The following is a 10,631-nucleotide window of genomic DNA, read 5'->3' as shown; positions in this document are numbered from 1 at the left end:
GCCAGTGAAGGTCTCACACCAGTGTCCTGCTCTGGAAGTGTCAAACTAAAAACTTTTTATTTATTTATATATTTCTTTAGCAATGGGACATCCAGAAATTTAAACATTGTTTGCATGCTTCATTTTCTATGTAAAATGGAGGATATAACTCAAGATAAAATTATTTAAAAACAAAAATTTTATGTTTCTTCTGCGAAAAAGTAAAAAATAAAATATTTTGTGTAACTTATAAGAATCAAGTTGTTGTAGTTCCAGTAAATTTTTAGAATATTATGTTTATTTTATACACAGTTTATCCGGAAATGTGTTGCAAGAATTTATGATAAAATGTTTAAAAGGAAGCAGATGAAAAGTCAGTGCTTTTCAAAAAAAAAAAAAAAAAAAACATGAAATAAGCCACTAACTTTTCATCTGCTAATTAAAAATACTTAGTGATTTTTAGGAAAGGAGGCAAAAATTGTCCTTTGCCGCCGCTTTTCAAATTTCAGGACGCTAGTACAAACAATTCTAAGTTAGATGTACACACACAAAATCTCCATTTTATGTCATTTGTATGTTAAAAAAAAAAGGGGGGGTCTGGAAGTTATGTTTTACTGTCAATTGTCTTATTTCTACTTACACTTTTAAATTATGTTCCCCCATTTTTTTATAAACAAAGTAAGTATATTGTGCTTGGGATTGCCATAGCAAATCTTGCGAGCCAATTCAGGTGATTTATCTTATTTTTGCTGTTGGTTTTTGAATGGACAAATTAATAAAATAATGAATTTAAAGGCTATTTTTCTTGCTTTCAGTTTCCTTTTCTTTATTATTATTTTTTTAAAATTTTGTTAAATCAATTTAATTAATTTTATTAGAAACAACAAAGTATCACAAACAATTTGTTACTTTGGGACTATTTAATTTTAAACTTGGCTCAAAAGAAATATTTTCTGTACTTATATATGTAAATGTATGTACAGAGTATTTGAAAATGAGCACCTTTAGTGCATATATTTTAAACCTTTCTCAAAAAAGTTTAAACATTTAGTGGTTGTAAATTAAAATTTAAATGAGAATAAAACAAATATATATAAATGTAATGAATCACTACTGAAGAAGGTAGGACTTGAAAGACCAGAACTTATGTGAAGCCATTACTGGGGAAGTACTTTGAAATTTAAAGTTGACAAAAATTTTATTTTTAAACATATTTTCTTTGTGTGCTAATTTAAATAAATTATTTGGGCATTACTAAAGAACGAAAAGAAAAAAAAACATGTGAATAAATAAAGCTCAAATATGAAAATACATTTTCATTTGTGCTTGATCCACATTGTATTTTGCTTTAGTCTAGTATTGCCCTCTCCTTTTTTTGCTATTTGTGTATAGTTTTACTCATAAGGAATTATTTTAAAATAAGATTCAAGGTTACTTCAAGTTTTTCAAATTTATTCCTATTAAAAATACTTTTTATAAAGAATTCTTTGGTGGCCATATTTTAAATACTACATGGTGTGTAGCATTCTTATAAAATGATTTACGTTTTTTAAAAGCCTTTAAATGGGCTTTTTCCATTGAGGGTTTGTAAAAAGTGCTTAATTGTCCTTCTTTCAAATAAAGATTTTTTTTTTGCTGTGTCAATCATCTTAAATTACAAAAAGAAGCTTGATTTTTAAAATTTTTTCTGCTATATATATCAGTAACTTGTTATTTTATCATGATTATGAAAATAAATAACTTTGAAAATAACTTTGCATTTTGTTGATTATATAAATGAAGAACTTTAAACAATAGGAAGAAATAATTTTTATTTCTGTACATATCCTAATTATGATTTTTTTTTTTTTTTTGTTGTTGTTGATGAGTGATGATTTTTTTTGAATGCTTAAAAGGTGCTTATTTTTAATATACCTTGTACATAATACAGAGTGCTATGTATTCATGTATTATATACCTAGTACAGAGTGCTACACACTCTGTACTAGGTATTTGCCAAGCCTAAGTAAAATGTGTTTTATATAATCAATTTAAGATGAATTAATAAGAGATTCATTGATATGTAATTGACCTTGGAAAAAAATAAGCATTTTATCTTAAAGTTTTAAATGATTCTTTTGAAAGACATTAAAATGAAATGAGTTTCTACTTTCTAAAATGAAATTTCTGTTATAAAGTCTTGTATGCATGATACAAAGGACATCTTTGTATTAGAGTATGAAATACCTTATTCGTCTTCTTGTTGTAAAAATAAATACATTTTATTGTATCTATCTTTGAATTTTATAATGAAATGAGCAGAAATTTCCCGCTGTTTAAATAAATTTTGTTATTACTTAATATAATTTTAAATTTCATGTGATGCAAAATATTTTATGACATCTTTGTCAACATCACAGCAGAAATATGTTAATTTAAAACTGTATCAGAGCATGAACTGCTTTCTTTAAAAAAAATCTTTTGTAAAAATAATTATTCATTACATTATGATGTATATTTACTTTTTATATTATAATATAATGATTAAAACTATTAAATTTTTTAAATTAATTTTGTTTTTTGACTATTTGAAATTTTAGATTTCCCATGATGCAAAGGATTCTATGACATCATTGTCTGTATCAGAGCATCAAATATTGTAATTTACATCTTTTTTCTTTTGTAAAAATAATTGCTTCTTGCATTTTAACCTAGTTTTATTCACTATATACTATTTTAAATGTCAGATTTCCCATGATGCAAAAGATTCTATGACATCATTGTCTGTATCAGAGCATCAAATATTGCAATTTACATCTTTTTTCTTTTGTAAAAATAATTGCTTCTTGCATTTTAACATAGTTTTATTCACTATATACTATTTTAAATGTCAGATTTCCCATGATGCAAAGATTCTATGACATCATTGTCTGTATCAGATCATCCAATATTGTAATTTACATCTTTTTTCCTTTGCAAAAATAATTGCTTCTTACATTTTAACATAATTTAATTCATTGTATTAAAGCATAATTTGTTAAAAAAAATTTAAATTTTGAAATAAGTTTTGTTTAATTTAGTATAATTTTTAATTTTAGGTTTGACATGAAAAAAAAAAATATTCTATGATTCCTCTATCTGTATCAGAGAATGAAATACTTTTTTTTAAAAATCTTTCTTCTATAAAAATATTTACTCATTATATTTTCATGTATATTTACTTTTTATGGTATAGTAAAATTTTTAAATTGCTTAAATTTTTTTTCTTATATTTTAAATTAAAATTTTTAGATACACAAAAGATTCTAGGACATTATTGTCTGTATCAGAGCTCAAAATATATTTTAATTTTTTTGTTTTTGTTTTCTTGATATTAAAATGTAATCAGTAATATATATATATATATATATATATATATATATATATATATATATATATATATATATATATATATATAACAAATAAGTAAGTTAAAAATATAGAGAAAATATCTCTTTATCAGCTCACACGATTATATATGTATATATATATATATATATATATATATTGCTTTCTGACTAGCAACACAGTGTTTAGGGCGGAAAGAAACGCTATTAAAAACTGACAAAGCACAGTACATTGAGACTGATATAATAAACAAGACAGGTTGGATTCCGGAAGAAGTTAAAACCTGATTATTAGAAATGCTTTCAACCTGCAACTGAACCTGTTTTGTTTGTTACATCCATCTTCCTACATCATGGTTTGTAAAATTTTGATAGTCCTTTATTTTTCCACACTAAAACATTAATTTACGACTCCGATTGTGTTTACTTTTTTATTTTCATTTTTAGTAGATTCTGAAGATACATGTTTAGAGAAGTCTTTACAGAACATTAAATAATTATAAATTTATATTGATATGAAAGTAACAATATTTCATACCGCTAACTAAAACAGATCTATTCTCTGATTAAGTGATTGGAGTTAAATTTCAGAAATATCATGCATGAAAAATTCTTATTTGAAAATTTAGTGTGCTATCATTCTTAAATATTTTTTCATTGTTGTAAATTTTTACAGTTTTGTCAGCGAAAAGTCCTTTGAAAATTTTCAAATTCTGGCATATAAGTAACAGTGGAAGAAAATTGTTGAGATAGAGAGAACTTTTTATCTTGGTAAGTACTTTTGAACTACATTATAATTCAATGCATTTCCTGTTACTGATACTTATAGATATAGTTATAATTTATTTGAAAAGAAATACTATAATAAAAAAAAGTTGATTACAAGAACTTGGTTCATCCACTTCAATTACTCTAAGTATTAAAGAAATATTTTTATTGATATACAAAAGACTGCTCATTTATAATTAGTAGCTCTAAGTAAAAAAATTTTTCAAAAAGTATTTAAATGTATTTATATACTGAAAGAAAGAATAGGTTTATTTTCAAAAGAAAAAAAATAGAACTTAAAATCAGTTATCAGTAAAAAATAGTCTTAAAATCAGTTATGTGTCCGTAATTATGTAATTATCAGTAATTTATTCAAGATACTTTTTGCTTTAACAATCCTATGAAACGTTTATAATTAATTGTTAAAAATATATAAAATATTTATAATAAATTATTAAAAATAAATTAGAGCAATCATTTTTTTTCCGACTGACAACAGATGTTAGGTTTAGCTGCAACCCTCTTTTTAAGAGAAATTTTAATAACTCCTACTATTATCTATCAAAGTCACATTAAAAGAAGTAACTAAATTAATACATCACTTTTTATTATGTAAATTTCAAAAAATTGCAATTTTCTTTAAATAAATTGCTTCATTGCAAAATATTAAACATAACTGAAAATAAAATACATTTATTTAACAAATAGTTCTGTATTTTCAAATATAAATATGAAGGGTTTTCTGTATTAAAATACAAGATCAGCATCTAGAAAAACATAATGCACAATTAAAAAACTAAAGTAATTGCAAAAAAATGTTATAATCAGTAATTTAAGAAAAAACTTTTCAGAAAAATATAATGAAGTAATCATAGTTTACTAATGCATCATAAATAAGGATCTTAGTAAAATAAAGAAGTTACCATGGGCCATAGGTTGTCAACCCAATTTATGTTTTTTTTAAAAAAAAACATCACTAGGAGCACAGAAAAGTCTCCAAATAGTCTTCTTTTTCTGACAATAGTTGCTTTTCCAGGCAAAAAAAGTCTCCTCATGTCAAAAATAGTTGTGAATAGCAACTGTGGCAACTCTATATGTATATCGAATTAAATTTTTTCTGCCACGTTTTTAGATAAGTCATTTTATGAGAAAATAAGTTTTGTAAACAGCTTCCTATTGTACCATACTTTGTAAAGTTAATTGTATATAAATTCTTAAAAATGCCACTTAGAAACTAAAAATAGAAGCCTTGGAGGAATTATATCTCTTCCAGCTATGCGAAAGAAATATAAAATACTCTTAAAAAAGCATTATCATCAAATATTAAAGCAGTTCATTTTATTATAAACATGTTATTGCAATTCAGTTTATTGTAATAGAAGTTAATAGTTATTTTACAAGTTATTTATTACATTATTTCAAAATAAAGGAAACATAAAAAGTCTCAATTGGAAGGGAAAATAAATTTATAGATTTTCTTAAGAAATTAAAACTGTAGTTTTTTAAAAAACCATAAAAATATCTATAGAATTTTCTTTGTAGTACATATTTATTTGGGAGAAAAATAGGTATAACATAAATCACATTAAAAAATAAAATCTTACAATAGGTGATAGATTTTAGTAATATACATAATAAAATTAATAATATGAAAATAGTATTTTTTAAAAGAAAGTTAAGATCAAAAATTATTATTTTCTTGTATGTATCAAGGCTTTTAACCCCTTGAAAAAAAAAAAAACTGGATTTTCTTTTTAAAAGTTTTCAGAATCTGTTTTCCACTTTGCCTAAATAAAACTTTTTAGGGGAGGGGTATTAACTAAAGTTTTTCCTTTCTTTAAATCAATTATTTACTTATTTAATTTTAATTATATGACCTTTTCTACAAAAACTTAGTGTATGTACATAACTTCTGAGCAATACAGAAGACAAACTGAGTATAGATTGTTTAAGTTGAATTTAATGTTTATCTCAGGTCTGTTGATTGTGGTATTTTAAGTACAATTATATATATATATACATAGTTCTTATAGGATGAAGGGAATGCTATTAGAGTGAATCAATTAATATAAAAATCATTAAATAAGCAGTACTTCAGCAGTATTAAGCTGTCCGGCAAAGGGTGTACTAGTAATAGCTTTATATTAAAAAGAAAATAAATCTAAATCTTAAAAAAGAAAAAAATATTAATGTCATGAACAATAAGACACAATGCTAACATAATATTTTATCCCTGCTCCTAGAAGAGGATGTATTACAATTTTTTTATTAATACCATTCGGATAAAATAAAACTATTAAATTAATTTTTTTTAAATTTCAATTAATTATTGAATTATAATTTTGCAAAAAAAGTATTCTTTCAAATTAAAATTGTTTTCTTGAAAATAAAGATTAAAAAAAAAATATATATATATAATTAAATTTTCTATTATTCGTATAAATACTCCCAGTTTGATTGTAACAAAATAGAAAAAAAAAGTTTTCTTACATACTTTATAATTTTCAGCTTTCTTGCTTTTGGGAATTTGTACAATTTCAAATAAACATAAATCAACAGTTTTTTAATGTTTACATAGAAATGATTTGCCACAAAATCATCCATGTTAAATGGCAGCATTTTGTTCAGAAGAAACTTATTTCTTACAGGACAGGAAGAAACTGGATAAAATGGAATAAAATAAAAATGACTAATACAATTGCTCAATAATAGGTATTATAACTAAAACAAATTAAATTTATAGTAACAGAAAGTTTATCATTAGGTTTGAGTATTCATAATTAACATTTAATTATGAAAATAAGCTATTTGTAATTGAGAATTCAATATGGGCTTTTAATTGTATCTATGTTCAGTATGTGATTTATTGATTTAGTAGTGTTAATAAAATTCAGTTATGTTATTTTGATTGTTCTTTAAATATAAAATTACAATTTAATATATTCTTTGAAATAAAATAGCAATGATAAGCTAGCTACCCTTAATTTCATTAGAAATTCATGAGAAACTCTTAGATTTTTTTTCTGCTTTTCGTTTTTACTTATGTATAAAATGATAGGTTATTAAAACCAGAAAAATTAACATTATTATTCAAACTAAATTGCAGTTATAAACTGTTCAGAAAAAGAAACTCTTTATATATTTCATATTTCTGTTTGGAAAAAAGTTTTTTCCACTTAGGATGGAAGAAATCTATTTCTTTGAGGGTTTTTTTTTTCATCACTGGGAGAAATTTGCTATACCTGATGTAAAATAACGCAAACAAATTTAAGATCAAGTCAATGTCTCTAAAAAAAATTTAAAATAAAATAGACATTCCATGTTCTTGTAGTTTTTAAAATTAGTTAAGTAATGTAATTATTGAAAGAGTTCCCAAAGTTTATTTTTATCTACTTGTTAAACACACTACTTTGCTACAGAAGAAAGTATCAATTGTTTCCATCACCAGTGTAAATAAATCAGTATTGTACTTATACAGTATATGCTTATATTCCTTATTGTAATCTCCTAATTACATTTTTAATATTATCTAAAGTATATTTTTTTCTTATTTATATAATGCTGCAATATGTCAATAAGAATATTGTTAAATTTTAATCTCCATTATAATTAAATTAAATGATAAAAAAGTTATTTTATTCTTTATTCTTCAAACTGTTTGTACTAAAACATACCTTTAGTATTTTAGTTTATATTTATGGAGTCTGTTTTTCTTCATTTGTCTTTATTATTCTGTGATTTTTTAATATTAAATTAAAAAATATATTTAAATTATTTTAATAATTTCAATTTAAAATAAATTATTTTAAATTGAAAAAATATAATGCCTTGAATATTTTACACTCATTTATGTTAAAATTGTGTGGGTTCAATAAATAAAAAACTGTTTATTTTAGAACATAGTAATTGTATGTCTGGCTTTTTCTACTCATGTATGTCAGGCAATTCAAATAAATTATTATAAAATCATCCATTTTTGGTATTGAAGATTACATTTTATTTTTTAATACGTTCGTGTAACTGAAGTTAAAATCACTAGATGTTGTGGATGTAAGCTGTACTGCATCTATTTATAATCACTGTCATAGAAAACAAAATCTTTCTTTGTTTGCGTGAATATTATGTTGCCGATCTTTTTTAAAAGTTTTTCAACTTTAAATTCAAACTTTTATTTATAATGCTTTTAAATTAATTTCTAATTCTAATTAAATATTAAAATAGGTTGTAAAAAGTATAAAATCATTTGAAATTGTAATTTTAAAACTGAAAATATGTATGACAGTTTAATTTTATTTACTGCCATGTAATCACATTTCATGAGTCCAGACTTGAATCTACTAACCAAGGTTGGGTTTTTGCCGTCAAAAACTGGTTTTTGACATGACAGTGATAAAAACCATGTTTTTACCGGTAAAAACCGTCAAAAACCTACTGTTTTCGTTAATTTATGGCATATAGCGGACAATATGTTATTTTCACTTAATTGCCTAAAGGCAATTAAGTGAAAATAACATATTGTCGTAAATGATTGCTATTGATTTTGCAACTATATACATGTATTCTTATAGAAGGATATACATTCATACAGAAATATTGTAACATACATATTGAAAATAGTGATACTTAACTTTTATCATTATAGCTTGATTTGCAAAGGATTCAAAATTTTGCACATCTTAATTGTTAGAAATAAACAAAAAAACTTGGAACTATTAATAAATTCAAGAACTAAAAAGAAGAATTTAAAATTTGGAATTTCTTAAATATTAGAAATAAGCTAAACAAAACTTTCAAAACTTGTAACTGCTAACAAATTCTAAGTCAGAAATGACTAGACATTCTTCAGTAATGTATTATGCCAAACAAAATGATGCTTGGAAATGTTGAAAATTTTGTTTAGTACCCTAATATTTTACTTCAAATAGTATGATTTGATATAATCTTGTTAGGAAAATGCAAAAATCTGTTCTTAAATATTTTTAGCAACTTTTTTTTTAATTTTATTGCCCAAAAATGAATTAATTTTAAATCATAAGCAGTTGAACTCAAATTAAAATACAGTTTTAACAAAACTATGGGTTTTTGACAGTTTTCGACATTTTTGACATGACGGTAAAAACCATGGTATAAACCGGTAAAAACCGTCATGTGTCAAAAATTTGCCAACCCTGCTACTAACATTAAATTTTTATGGATTAGACCATCAAGAAAATTATGAAATGAATTTTAATGGACAGTAAAAAATAGTAAAATTAGGAATAATCACGATGCTAAGAAACAAAACACTTTAATTGGATATAAATTTACCACTCACAAAATTTAAAGTGAAATTCAAAAGAAAACGCAAAAATACCAAGGATGTATAATGACAACATTTTACTGGGGACTAAATCTGATTGAAACAATTTTTTTATAATTGCGTATAAGCCTTATTTTTTCTTAATAAAAAATATCTTTTTAAAGGTAAAATACTTTTTATAAATCAAAATACAAATTGGGAACTTTGTGGCTATACACAAAACACTTAAAAATTTATTGTTTTATATTAGGACTTGTCCATACATATTAAAAGCTGAAAAAAATAAATGGTCACCTGACAACACCAGTGAAGTTTCAAAGCCTCCTTGAAAATCATCCTAAAAAATTAACTCAAAAAAGAAACTAATTTATCTTTATAAAATATAGAAAACAAAAATAAATAAAAGAATCTTTTCATACGAAATAAGCAGATGTTTTGTTTTTATTTACTTTTGGAGTTATAAGAGTTTGCTGAAATAATTTAAATGTTTTTTAAATTTATTATAAAATTATGTTTAAATTAAAAATATCAAATACTAATTTAATAATTATTTGATTTTATTTAATTTTCAATAGATGAAAATAATCTTACAATAAATAATTGTGCAATAATTAAAAATTTTTTAAATAGAATTCGAATTTTTAAGTAAATATATTTGAAACAAAAAATAGAAATAAAAATTAACTTCGAGATATTTGAATAAAGAAACAATTACTTAAATGGCTAAAACTAATTTACCACACATATAATGCTTAATTTATACTGTATTGATTTCCATATTACATTTAAAATTCAATTTATAATTTTTGCCAATTTTGTAAAATGTTATAATACAAAAATAAAATAATGAAGTTGTAAAAACTATGTCAGCTGAAAGTACATTTTGTATATAAAGAGTAGTTTGTGATAAAATTTATTGATGATTTAAAAGCTGTATAATTTTGTTTAGTTTATAATAAAATGTTAAAAACAAATTAAAATTTGTAAGCTCTGTAACTTTAGCACTGAACAGGTTTAACAAAAATAAGAATCAAAACATCTTTATATAGTATTTTGGTTAAAATTAGAACTTATAAATCAATATTGATTTATAATTTATCTGAACGTTTGGCATGCTACTATTTATATTTACATTTATTGTACATTTGCACATACTTTTATTACTTATTATAAGTTGAGCTTAAAAATAAGGCATTAATTTTATTTAAGAAAGATTTTGA

The 10,631-nt window shown here is 23.2% G+C and overlaps 1 long non-coding RNA gene across 7 annotated transcripts in view; it reads left to right on the top strand.

Annotated features, from left to right (window-relative positions):
• Positions 1-10,631, top strand: part of LOC107439287 (uncharacterized) — a 28,342-nt gene that overhangs the window by 3,596 nt on the left and 14,115 nt on the right. Inside the window, exons 1-4 of one of the 7 annotated variants that reach the window (XR_015432359.1) lie at positions 12-200; positions 2,559-2,617; positions 3,520-3,700; positions 4,021-4,115. This is a non-coding gene — a long non-coding RNA (uncharacterized LOC107439287). Of the gene's footprint in view, positions 1-11; positions 255-2,558; positions 2,618-2,702; positions 2,765-3,519; positions 3,701-4,020; positions 4,116-10,631 lie in introns of those variants that run through there. The other 6 variants (XR_015432360.1, XR_015432361.1, XR_015432362.1 and 3 more) reach the window with 6 other exon arrangements.

This window comes from Parasteatoda tepidariorum, chromosome 3 (genome assembly GCF_982258835.1).
Source record: "Parasteatoda tepidariorum strain Cologne lab strain chromosome 3, Ptep-v5.0, whole genome shotgun sequence".
In the NCBI taxonomy this organism is placed as follows: domain Eukaryota; kingdom Metazoa; phylum Arthropoda; class Arachnida; order Araneae; family Theridiidae; genus Parasteatoda; species Parasteatoda tepidariorum.
The sequence above is the reverse complement of the archived record's forward strand: the minus strand, read 5'-3'. Positions and strand labels throughout refer to the sequence as shown.